Source organism: Lissotriton vulgaris, chromosome 3_1, assembly GCF_964263255.1.
Source record: "Lissotriton vulgaris chromosome 3_1, aLisVul1.2, whole genome shotgun sequence".
NCBI lineage: Eukaryota > Metazoa > Chordata > Amphibia > Caudata > Salamandridae > Lissotriton > Lissotriton vulgaris.
In genome coordinates, this window is record NC_141689.1 from 1,802,586,047 (window position 1) to 1,802,599,069 (window position 13,023).

Genomic DNA, 13,023 nt, shown 5'->3' on the forward strand with positions numbered 1-13,023 from the left:
AAACTTACCTTACTGCCAGTTCAAAAGGTACAACCATGAGCAATAAGGCCACTGAATCTATTTACTGTAGTACAAACATGTAGAGAATTTCATGCCAGCTCTGTTTTACATAATGTCGTCATATAGCGCCATATTAACAGGACACCATGTTTCTAGTCCTGGACGTTCGATTGTAAAATAGAATTACCATTGGTGCGTTTAGTCTAAGTGAGTTCAATAGACGTGAACTAGACTACGACTCCCAGAATTACATAGGTTGTTTATTGAGGTTCCATGATATCTAACCAAGAAGTATCTAGCTCCCTTTGCTTAGATGATTAAATCATGCTTCCAGTTCAGGGGGCTAGTGTAGACAGTTGTAAATCCTCTGGCAACAGGCTTTCTGCTCCACTATGTGTGTAAATATTGTAAATCAGAGGAGCTGAGCTCAGTGCTGCGGCTTTCAGTCCATTATCTTGACATTCAAACTTAAATAACTCAAACTTGAAACTTAAAGACAATGTGAAGGCTACCATATTATTTATGCATTTAAACTACACATATTTTGCATTCAGTGTTAATCTTGTGCCTCTAACTGAACTTTTATTTTATAATCGATGATACTGTTATGATCTGCTGTGAAACTGTCAGGTATGTCGTTATAACACCTTACAGTGGGCGCAGATCAAAAATAAAGCACTCTTGAAAAATCTGGAGTTTTTATACTCACTACATTGAAAGTTCTAGATTGTTGCGCATTTCAGAGATTATTTTCGCGATGAACTGAAAGGATTATTAAGGTGGATTTGTACTCATTCAATACACACAGCTTAGCTTGCAATACAAAACCAATCAGCTGACTTCCCTGTCTAGTGCATTCACCTTGGAAGCCTGACTGACGTAATCCTAGATTATATGTTTACAGCTACAGGTTCTTTTTAATGAGTCTGAGTGACTCCGGCCTCACCCAATCCGCTCCTGAGAGCAGGTGCTCACTTTTGTATTTGGTGCTTCTATTAATCCCTGTGTGTTGCAGATATTAAAGCCTTGGCCTCCATAGCGGTTATGTCAACAGTGGTCAGGGAATGGTAGGACGGCATTTGCTTTTTCAGGTATGACAACCTATAAGGTGTCTTCACTGATATCACCCACGACAAAGAGGGAGTGCTAGGGTGGAGCCTGCCAAGTGCTTTTAGCTTGGTTGTGACCTATCAGCACAATGGTGAATTATCGGACATGTCAGTCAAAGCTATGTTCTCACACTGCCACCACCACACCCAGCTGCAAGCATCCTTCCACTGGACATTCTGGTTACTGTTGAATGGGAGGCCCAGTATCCGCTAGGGCAACAGGTTTTTTATTGCTGAGTTTGGAGAAGGCAGTTTCATCTGGCACTATAAGTTTTTTTTCAGACAAAAAAAATGACGATGATAAGGAGAAGGGGACAGAGAAATTTCGGAAACATAGGAGGGTGGTGGCACTACAGACACAGGGCTATGCTCCCACCTATGTAATGCACACTGCCGTGTATGCTTGGAACCGTGTGGGGCTGTAATGGGATGCAGAGTTCTCTTTAGCACAGTGGCATTTATAGCCCGGTTGTGAGAGAGGTGCTCTACAGACATCATAAAGTATCTCTCTCTCCCACTTCCACCAAGCAAATTAAAGAGATTTCCAAAAGGTGAAAATCCATTGCTAGCAGTGTATGAATCTCCTTTCATTCCTGTCAAAGCATCTTAAGTCCTTCTTTAGAAAGACCCTAATTAGGTAGCAGAGGAAAATCTCATTTTGCACCCAGAGAAAACCTGGACTAGTGTATTTAATGACTTTACAATAGAATCAGACTACCTTAGGATTTTTTTTCTTTAGTCAGAGGGAGGTTAAGTGATTTGCCCAGAATCACAGGACATTGATCCGAGGCTGCTGTTCGAGCCTGGTTCTCCCAGTTCCAAGGTCGGCAGCCCTAACCCCTAGACCACATCTCCTCACGTTCAGAATGGGATCCATCTGTTAAACTGTAGATGTAAAACACATTATATAGTGATCTTAACAGAGCACATCAAGAGTTATGCGTTACAACCAGCGGCAGTCGTCACATAAAGTGGTGGGGGCAGGGGGAGGGGTAGCATAAGAGGGGGATCGCATTGGACAGGAAGTTAATACAAGTTAAATTTACCTGCTGCCAGCCGCCTTCCGGAACGCGCCTCTGTGCTGGTCTTTCCTGGTCCACATCACAGACTCTCTGTCCAATCCCTACACTGCTGTCCGGCTAGGAGAGCAGCCCATAATTTGCCTGAGTGGGCTTCAAAGACGCTGTGCTCAGGTCAGAGTCAGTGGAGGTTTCTCCAGCCCAGTTTTGAGAAACCCAATTGAGCATGTGTGTTTTGGTCCGCCTGAGACAGACGGCCAAACACACATGTTCCCCTTAGAAAGTGCACATAGCACTCCTCCTCTCATGCCCCAGACTTGCCCCTCCCTCCACACTCTGGATGAGCCAGCTACTTAAAAATAAATCATAATGGAATATTGTTTTATTTTTTAGCTGCTGGCTCTGACCAGTGGGGCGACTCTCCTCCACCAATGCGGAGGAGCCATTCCTGGTCACAACTCAACCCATAGATACTTCTCTAAGATCTATGAACAGTTTGCTCTTTCCCCTGGCAGGAGTAGAGAAATAAGCACATGTGGACAACACTTCCTCCATCAGCAAACAGCATGTAGCTGAAGGGGTTGTATTCTGTGTATATGAATAATGCAAGGGGACACCATTTCAGGACCGCAACACCCCACTGGGGAAAGTTGTGGCAGCACCAGACACCCTGCTTGAACCACATCACCTGCAATATGTTTCAGCCCAGAATGCTTGCAGCATAGGCTGGTATGATAGTAGAGTGTGGCTTGGTTGGTATTGCCTTCTTGAGCAGGAGTGTGAGTCTCTGAAAATTCTGCTGTGTAGACGATGAGAATAAAGAACAGTGCAGCATTTTCAGAATGTGTATGGAGTGGAAAATATTTTGTGTTTTGCTGGTGAAGATGCAATTGTGATGCAGCAGCAAGAAGTTGTGGGTATTTATTTATTCATAGAGTTTTATATAGCGCAAACATGACCCAAGAGGGTGTCGCAGCACTTTACAGAGAGTCAGGGACAAATGAGAGGGAGACAAGGAGGGCAAAACAACAACATGATTGTGAAAGATCCAAGCGGTCACACCTCCGAGCTGGGGGAGGAGGACCGATAAATAGCAAAGCTGATAAGTCTATATAAAAGACATAGAAAGGCAATAAAAGACATTGGTGTTGAATACAACAATCTATTCAGGAATGATACAGGATGTAGCAATGCCAAGCTGGGAGAGGAAGCCTGTACAGAGCCAGGCCGACACGACAATAGACAAGGGCATAGATAGAAGGAAAAAAAACATGTGGAGAGGAAACCCTCATAACATGGTCCAAAGGGCAGAGGTGGTAAATTTATAGTTCAGTAAAGTATTCATCAGTAGAGCTTTCACTTCTTTTTTGAAAGACGCTGTTGAGGGATGTAATCTGGTTATAGGAGGCACGAAGTTCCAGATTCTTGGGGCAATACTGGAGAAGGCACTGTTATGAGTTTTCACTCTTTGATATTTTTGTGGGTTCAGCAGCAAGGTGCCGGAGCTCCTAGAGGATCAGCAACCGCCAAATAGTTCAAATTTTATGGTAGGGTGATATGTATATGCATGCCCTGCCTTAAAAATGTGCCAAGAAGAGACTTTTAGAACCACTTTTTCAAAACTATGGTATTACAACGGCAGTAGCTGCAATGTAGATATCATTTTTAGATCTAAATCTCTAATAAAAATTTTAACTTTATGAAAAGGAGTGCAAGCATGCGTAGGACCAATAATATGATGGGCATTACAGGTTCTGTCATCTTGGATACTGTACCCAGATAACAGGATATATTGGAGCTCAGTCATTCGTAGAGTCAAAGATGCAACAGGGAATGAGTGATTTACTACTAAGACATCAGAATGGTTTAGGCATTGGTCTACCCTTGGGAGTAGGTTCAGTAGGACATCACCGTTCTCTCATGCCCTATATTTATATATCATTGATAATGATTATTTCACAATTTTAAGACAACAGCACTACCTGCATTCCCTGCTTAGCAGTGATTCTGATGATGATTAAGATGTGGGTGATGAGATTGGCTAATATTATTATGAGTAAAGTTGGTATGACAACCTGCAGGAGGCTAGTGGCCTTGATATCTCGCCTGACTCCGCACTCCTATCACCTCCAGCCACTGAGGAGAGTGCTTCCTAAGCCATGGTTATTCATTTGGCGCCTGAAGTCCTTGACCTCCAGCTCCTGACCTTGGACGTCAAGAGCGATGTACTTAAGGAGGTTCTCCAGCTGCGGCAGATATCTTTTAAACCCCACTTACAATTTAACAAGGCACTTACAGACACCTTGTTGGGGACATGGGCCAAACCTTGCTCAGGCCCCCCGGTTGATCCATAAATTGCATGATGCCACCCCCCTGCCCTGGATGACCCTACATTTTTAGCTCTGGATCCTTCACCTGAAGGCTTGGTGGTGCAGACTTCTACATGCAAAACCAATCTAACTACTCTTCCCAATATGGATTCAAAATGGGTGACTTAGGTCTGTGAATGGCAGATGCCTGCTGAAGCGCTATTCTCATGCCTTTTGAGACTCTGTGGCTCATGTCCTCCCTGGTGTCCCTGGTGTCCCTGATGATTTCCCACCCATCCTTTCTTAGGCCATTCAGGATGGTTGTGATGTGGCCAAGTTGTTGAATTTCAGTGTGTTTTTATTTATTTTCAAACATTGCATTTAAACTGACATTTTCACCTAACAATGTCACTTTAGCCTTTGTTTTTTTTTCAGTGAATACATATATATTTGTGTGCATATATATGTATATACATTTATGTATATATAAGTATATATGTATGCATATTGATGTATATTTAAATATATATATTCAAAATATTTTTAAAAAACAAGTGCCGACACTCAAAGCTATTCGTTCTCAAGTTTATTGAGAATTGCACCTTGATGTGTTTCAGCGGCAAAAACTGGCCTTGCTCACAATCAAGAACTGCTATTTTTTAAGGCATAAATATACAACCACGTGATATTTGAATAGACATAAAAGTTAAAATGCACATTTTTATCTCCTCTACAAAATTGTCAGCAGGAGAAAAAGAGGAAATTATTTAGTTTTTCCTATGAAATATTCTCTCTTTTACTAAATATACTGTTCAAACAATGTGTTAACTCGCACATTAAAAACACTTGATCCACTCAAATCAAATTACTTTGCATTTGTTTTAATGTTCACCACAGGCATAAAAGATAAACGCAGGGCTTTTCTCCCTCCTCTCCATATATGAAGGCAGGAGAAATAGAATTTTACGTAGAGGAAACAGTTTTCTCCACTCATTATTACAATATATACTGTTGATACAATGTACCAATTCTCACATTTGGAAATGCTTGATCTATTACAGTCAAGTGACTTCTTGTCTTTCAATTTAACATTCACCACATCTTAGGGAAGGGGTTCATATAAACTAGTCATGATTTAAAATATCAAATTCTGCGCTAGACAAAAGTCATCACTTTTCATATAATTCTGAGTGGATTGTTTAATTAAACATTACACTTCCTTTTACTGCATCAGTTGACACACACTTCTTGCACATATTGCAGCCCTGCTTCACCACTTAAGCGTGGATATATGGTACGATTCACAATAACAAACTTATGCCTCCCTAGTGGGGATTTAATTTAATAAAATCACTTCTTACCTTGATTTTTATTGTCATACAGCATCTTAAGACTCCACGTCTGTCTGACTTATTACAGTTACAAAATATTTACAAAAACCCTAATGAACCCTTGTCATTTGTTCACAAATCTTAAAGAGAATTAGAGGAATGAGAACAGCTCCTCTTCCATGTTCAAACCATTTGGGCCTTAATTATCAAGTTCTGGTATACATCCAGACTCTAGCTGACACAGATTTTTCTCCCAATTACACCCTCTTGGTATTCTTGATACTGAGTCAATCACATTGTACCTTAGGAGCTTTTTTTCACCTCTATGTACTGCATTGAATTATGGTACAACTGGGTATGTTTTATCGTTGTTTTGATCACACAAATGTGCAGAAAGATAAATTTGTGCACCTGCTGCTCTGTACTTCCTACATATGTGAGGGTGTATAGACATGTTAAAACGTACACTTCAAAATATGTTTTGCAATGTGACATGCCCCCTCTATTATACATGTTTTTCTCTGAAAGGGTGATGTATATTCAGTCTTTTTAATACCATATTGACAGGCTTTGCATTTTGTACATTTCCTGAATCCCCTAGGCTTTGCTGGCCAATGTGTATTGTCTGACACTTCTGTACTAGTGTTGACCAATATGTTATATGTTATGTTATGATGGGGATTTATATAGCGCACGGCTAGGTAAGTCACTGGTTTTCTTTTTGCTACTATTTTGCTAATTGTCAGATAATTTTTCACTCAATGCCAGTGTATGGTGATATATATCTATATATTCACTTGAAAAAAACAGGGGTTTCAGGGACGTTATAGTTAGGTTGACATTTCATTCGTACAAAACCATAGAAATTTGGCCAACATAGTTAGCTGAGCTAACTATAACTCACGCCCCTGCAATGCACTGCTGATGGCGTCATATATTACATCACTCATGACATGGTCAGTGATATCAAGGATAACATCTATATATTTGTTTAGTAGTAGTATGAGCTTTATTCGATACATAAAATATCATAAAAGCATGTACAATATTTTTTAAAAAGTTAAAATATTAAAAAGAATATACAACAATTTAAGATACGACTTGCATCATACTATGCTATACACTTGTGATTTCCATATTAAAATCCATTCCTTTAAAAAGTGCAAACTACTAGACCATTTTATAAGCTGGAACACTATAGCAGAAACATAGCAGCAGTTAGGTTAAACATGTGGCACTCTAAGCCCAGGCCGTATTTTCATGGCGTGACAGAACTGGTAGGGCATATTGTCTTTTTTGCCAAGATCTTATTTTATCAGCCATGAACAGCCCAAAAACTTAGCCACCCTGCAAATCAGTGTCAATGAAGATGTATCTGTACACAGGATGCGGAGTGCGGCACAATGGTTCATTGGGCCAATCAATTGACAGACCAATTTGAGCCACTTGGCTCTGGCCGATCTATAGGCTGGACAGGCAAACAAAAGGTGCGCAGTTGACTCATTATAGTAGGCACAACCTGGACAGGGCATAGGTGTCGAATTTGACCCTTTCCAGGAAACAGTCACACTGTTGGTGGGGAGGGTCCCTAATCTCAGCTTCACATGCAGTGCCCTATCCCTAGGGACCTGTATGAAGTCCAGGTAGGGTTCCAGTCTACAGATAGATTTATGTTCAAATCCTGTTTTGTGAGGGGGACCTATCTGGCCCAAGCCTCCCTAAGACCTATATCTGTTAAGAGCTGTCGGAGGTCAGTTATTCATTTAATCCTGCTCCCTGTGTCAGCTAATATCCGTTCATCAAGGGCTGCCGCATAATTGGGCAACTCAGCAGTACTTCTTATACGTGCCCAGAAAAGGAGGGGACGCAGTCGTACAATATCCTGGATGGAGTGCCTTCCCAGATCATAAAATAAAGGTTTCAAGGGGGTCGAGACAGGGAGGAAAATGAGATCTCTCATGAACTTATTTTCAGATTTAGCAAGCTCACTGACGTTCTCGAAGCCCCAGAGTTCGGACCCATAAAGGGCCGAAGAGAGTGCTTTGCCGTCATAGACTGCAAGCGCAGGGGCTACTGGCCTACTCCTAGATAGATGTTGCTCTCTAACGATAGTCCCAGAGACCCGCTTATGGCTTAAGAGCATCTTGGCTAGATGGGAGCCCCACCTCATATTTTTAGAGACGCGGATTCCCGGGTAGTCAAAAGACTCAACAGTGTCCAAAGGGGAATCGTTCAGGGTAATGCCGTTTCTAAAATGTTTAGATGGGTTAATACTCATGAGTTTTGTTTTAGTCGTATTAATTATCAACCCCCGGGAATTACAGAAGTTGCCAAACCCGTTCAGAAGTTTCTGGAGTCCCCCCGATGATTTAGAGATCAAGAGAGTATCGTCGGCGAACAGGAGGGTCGTGTCTTTTCCCCGCCAAAATGGGAGCGTCAGCTGGTTCTTGCCTTAAGAAATCGACCACCCGGTTGATGTATAAAGAAAACAGGGTGGGTGGCAGCACGCATCCCTAGCGGACCTCCCTGTTCACCACGATTCTCTCTGTCAATTGCCCCTGTGATCCCCTCCTGATTTTTGCATAGTTGTCTTTATGCAAGCGTTGTATAATATCAAGAACTATGGAGAAAATACCTAGTTGTTGAAGGACATGCCAGAGTTTTTCCCAGGGTACCAGGTCAAACGCAGTCTTCAGATCTATAAAGGCCAGGTACAAACTACCTTTCCCTAAAATTACCGTTTTCCAGTAGATCATGAAGAATCTGAATACCTGGTGCATTGTTCCCACCTTTTGTCTAAACCCCGCTTGAAAATGGGACAAGATACTGCCGTCCTCCATCCATGTTTCAATCCTAGCGAGGAGGACCCTGCCAACCACCTTCTGTATCACATCGATTAAACTATTCAGCCGATAGTTGGCAGGGTCCTCCCTGTTCCCCTTTTTGAAGATTGGAACAGCCTCAGCTCCTTTCCAAGAGTCCGGGACAGGTGATCCCCTCGCTATTAAATTCATTATCAATAAGATGAAAAAGGCCCAAGGCTTTGGATCATACAGAAGCAGGTCTCCGGGAAGGCCATCAGGACCAGCCGCCTTACCGGGAGCAATGCTGTTTATTGCTAACTCCACCTCTTGGAGCAGGACCAACGGGAATTAAGGGGAGGTCAGATACTAGAGGCAGAGGGCATTCGTCATCACCTGAATACAGGTTCGGGAAATGGTCCTGCCATTGTCGGGACGTAATATGGTTGGGGATTGGAACAGAGCTACTTCTGGTCCTACTGTTAATTAAGTCCCAGAAGTATTTTGAGTCCTTCTGCTTAGAGGCATGTTTTAATTCCTGCCAATGGCTCTCTTCCCAATTTCTTTTGGCTTCCACCTGTGCCCTAGAATACTCCTTCCTTGCTATTGTAATCGCTGAGGAATCTTTTCTCCTAACTGCAAGAGATAGTGCTGCCCTATTTTCCCTGCAGCCCTGGGAATACCAGGGGTTAGAGGGCCTTGCCTGGTCACGTCTTGAGCCCACTTTCCCCTCAACAATAAAAAATGAGCTCAGTTTATCAATTGATTCTTGGTAAATCAAATGGAGGTTGGACTGGGCCTCCATTTCCCTAGAAAGCACCGCAAATTCCTTATTCTTAACCTCTAAAATCCCTTAATGCTTTCCAGTTCATGTTCCTGCTTGGAAACTTTAAGCCTTTTAAGGCGTCTATTACAATTAGTGGGAAATACCTCTCTAGTGGACATGACAGGGCGGCTACAAGCCTCTGCACCAGGAGACCGCCAAACATTATTAATTTCTAAGCATAGGGGATTGTGGTCACTATCTAAAGAGGATTTGACTTCCATGTCTAACAGGTCTCTCCATAGTCGGATATCCATAAGAATGTAGTCTATTCTAGACGGGGAACTTATCCTATTAAAGGTATTTGCCCATGTGAATCTGAGCCTGTTCTCCCGTTTACAGCTCTTAGATTGAATTCCAGAGTGAAGGCATTAATTTGGATAGCACTCTGGGACCACTTCTTAATGGGGACTAAGTTAAGAGCAGGACATATATGAAACGTGTTCCATGCTGGAATAAAGAATATACTCACGAACCTTGCTGGATGGTCTAATTTGATGGTGAATATCGCATGGAGTTCGAGTGCATTTACACGTTTGTTAGCGTGTGGTGAAGCATAATATATATATATAGATATATAGATATATATATATATATATATAGATATATATATATATGTATACCATTGTGTATTGAAGAATGAGTGGGTGTATGGGCGTCTGGGTGTATGGGTGTCTGCATGGATGATTTAGTGGGTGTGTAACTGACTGTATAAGTGAGTGATTAAACGTATCTTAGTGAATGCATGGGTGAAAGACAGATACAGACATTCGCACAGATTAGTCAGTCAGCTGGTGTGTAAGTGGCTGCATGGGTTGATGAGTAGCTACATGAGTGTCCATATGGATTAATGATTGGTTGTCTGATTACATGTATCGCAGCCTGAGTGTCAGTGTGTGGGGGGTGTGTATGTGACTCCCTGCATGGATGTGTGAGTTGGTGAATTATTGGGTGTATGGGTGTGTGTGTTAGGGGCTGTATGGGTGAGTGAGTGTGCGTATAGCTGTGTTGTTGAGTGAATGGATGTATCAGAGGTGTATGTGTAAGTAACTACATATGTGAAAGACAGTAAATGTGAGTGTTGGAGTATATAAGTGATTAAATGTGACAGTGAGTGATTGACACAGTGGCTGCATGGATAAATGTGTGCTTATGTCAGTAATTGTAGAAGAGAGTGAGTATATGGTACGAGTATGAGAGGTGGTTGGTGTGTATAACTATAGGTGAGTAAATGGCAGTGTGATTGAGTCTTGGGTGACTGACTAGGTGTTTGAGTAACGTTTGGGTAAGTGTCAGTGTGTGAGCGTCTATATGGGTGTATGATATATCAATGACTGTGTGTATGAGTGACTATGGGTTAGTGAGTGGATGTGTGTGTTGACGTATGACTCAGTGAGCGGGTTTGTAGTAACTGGTATTGGTCTGTCTATGGTTTCGATATTGGTAGTCTGTATTGGGTGTATCAAAGGTTATATTAGGGTGTGAGGAGGTGCGTCAGATGATCACATGGATGATGTCATCAGTGATGTCATTTGAGATAACATCAGTGATGTAACTGACCATGTCATGAGTGATGTAATATGTGATGTCATCAGAAGTGCATTGCAGGGGCTTGATTTAATACTAGCTCATCTAACTATAACGGCTGAATTTCTCTGGTTTTGTACGAGTAAAATGACAAACTAACTATAACGCCCCTGAAACCTGTGGTTTTTTCAGTGAATTTCTAAGGTTTTTTTTTAAATGCTAATTACTAACTATAATGTCCCTGAAATGTATGTTTTTTCAGTGAATTTTTAAGGGTTTTTAATTGCTAATTACTAACTATAATTTCACTGAAACCTATGGTTTTTTCTGTGAATTTCCAAGGTTTTTTAAAATGCTAATTTATTGTAGTTGTGTTTGCAGAGTGGTGCAGAAAAGGGGCTGGGCTTCCAACCAGCGCTCAGAAATTCTGCTGCATAGGACTTACAGGAGGTACCAGGAGGGCTTCTTGGCTGCCAAAGTCTCTCTGGAGTAAATTGGACTTCATACCCCCAACCCGTAGTATGCCAGGAGGTGCATTTGCAGAGTGGTGGAGAAAGGGGGGGGGTGGCCTCCGAAGACCTCTTAGCAATACCACTGTGTGGGACTTACTGGAGGTAACAGGAGAGAAAGTTTGCCCCAAGGACGTCCTTCGGGGCCAACTACCACTCCTATTGCCCCCAGTAAGTCCCACACAGCAGCATTGGTAAGTTATCAAGGCAGGTCACTTCCCCTTTGCCCACCTTTCTGAAAACACGCTCCCCGGCGTGCTCTTGGTTGGGGGTTTAAGTCCCCTTCGATGCTGGAGGTCGTTGGAGGCCAACGAACCTACCTGACACCTCCAGTAAGCCCCAGATAGTGGGATTGCTGAAACGTGAACACAGGCCACGCGACTTTTCCCCACCATTCTGCAAACGTGCTTCCTTGCGTGCTCTTTTGAGTGGGGGGTGAAGTCCCCTTGCCTCCTGAGGGTCCCTAGAGAGCCAACTAGCCCTCCTGTTATGTCTAGTAAGCCTCACACAGCTGGATTGCTGAGGGGTCCGAGGCCACGCCCCCTTTTTACACCACTCTGCCAACATGCCTCCTGCTGCTCGGGGGATGAAGTCCACTTTAGTCCTGAGGTCCTCATCGCCCGCGAGGCCACCCCACCCATAATTTATGAAAGCCCTGGAGGGGTGGCGGTCCCCGGGGCTTGGGGGGGGGGGGGGACGCTGAAAGGTCCCACATCCATAACTAATAAAGCCCCGGGGAAGTGGAAGTCCCCAGGGCTGCAGGGGGGCTGCATGCCCCCGTGCATAATAAATAAAGTCCCGGGCAGGTAGCGGTCCCTGGTGCTGCGGGGCCCACATGGCCCACGCATATATTTGGCACAGTGCCTCCGGGACCTGGCTCACCCGGGGGCTCAAAGAAACAAAGTGCGGGAGTCAGCACTCCATTTTTTTTTCCCGCCGGATGTGCGGACCCAGCGTGAATCCGGCCAAACTTTTTTTTAATGGTTTTTTGGGCACTGGGCATCCTTGTTAGACCTACTGAGCAGGCCTAGGGGGTCAGGGTGTTTCTTCCCTGACCCTTATTCTTATTTTTCTTTATCCTTTTTTCTTCTGACTGGGTACTGAGTCACAAGATGGCTGCCAACACTTCTTGGTTTGGAGTGTTGGCAGCCAATCCGAATGAAGCTTGTGATCGGAAGGGTTCGGAAATCCACCAAAGTCACAGACATCGATATCTTTTTTAATTTCTCAGGAACTACTGAACGGATTTACAGCATTAAAAAAAAAAACGCTTTCTGAAGTCCTACCTTTTTGTCAAATTTGGTGTAATTCCGTTCAGCAGTTCGTGCTGTAGCTTTGTCTAAAGTTTGGAAATTACATGGAGAAAACGTGTTTTGGGATCCCCATTTTTTTCTCAGGCCCTGGTCAAAGAATCCCCCTGAAACTTTAAAGACAGGAGCTGACCTGAGTGAACCATTAGTTTTGAAAATTTCATGAAGATTCGTCAAACTGTTCAAAAGATATTGGCAAATCAAAAAACGCTTTTCCTATGGAAACTAGGTCCTAACTATGACTACCTACTGGCAACCGCCAGTAGATTATATATATGCTACAAA